Raw genomic sequence first — 539 nt, 5'->3', positions numbered from 1 at the left:
TTATACTCCCTTTTTCTCTCACATGGATTCTTTTCCTTTTTCTAATAGTCTCCCTTCTACCTTCACATCTTTTTTTTAATACCACAAATTATGTAAAACATACAATACTCATATTTCTGAGTGTGACTTGTTATTTAATATTATGGTCAATTTTATCCATTGTCCTGCTAAGAACATAATTTTGTTCTTCCTTATGGCTAAATAATACTTCATTGTGCAAATGCACATTTTTCTTTCTTTTTTTTCTTTTTGCAGAACCAGGGATTGAACTCAGACCCTTGCACTTGCTAGGGAAGTGCTTATTCCACTGAGCCATCTCCCCAGCCCCGAATGCACATTTTTCTTTACATTTTTTTCTGTTGATAAACATCTAGGATGGTTCCTTGGGTTGGCTATTGTGAATGATGTGCAATAAACAAGTATGCAGGTAGAATTACTGTTGAATTCTTTTCTACCATGAGCAGAGAGATAATAGCTGTCACATTTAGCACATTTTTTTGTAAGTCAATATTTGGGTTTACATCAAAATTAATGATTTC

Source organism: Octodon degus, unplaced genomic scaffold, assembly GCF_000260255.1.
Source record: "Octodon degus isolate 3935 unplaced genomic scaffold, OctDeg1.0 scaffold00115, whole genome shotgun sequence".
NCBI classification, from domain to species: Eukaryota; Metazoa; Chordata; class Mammalia; order Rodentia; family Octodontidae; genus Octodon; species Octodon degus.
The sequence above is the reverse complement of the archived record's forward strand: the minus strand, read 5'-3'. Positions refer to the sequence as shown.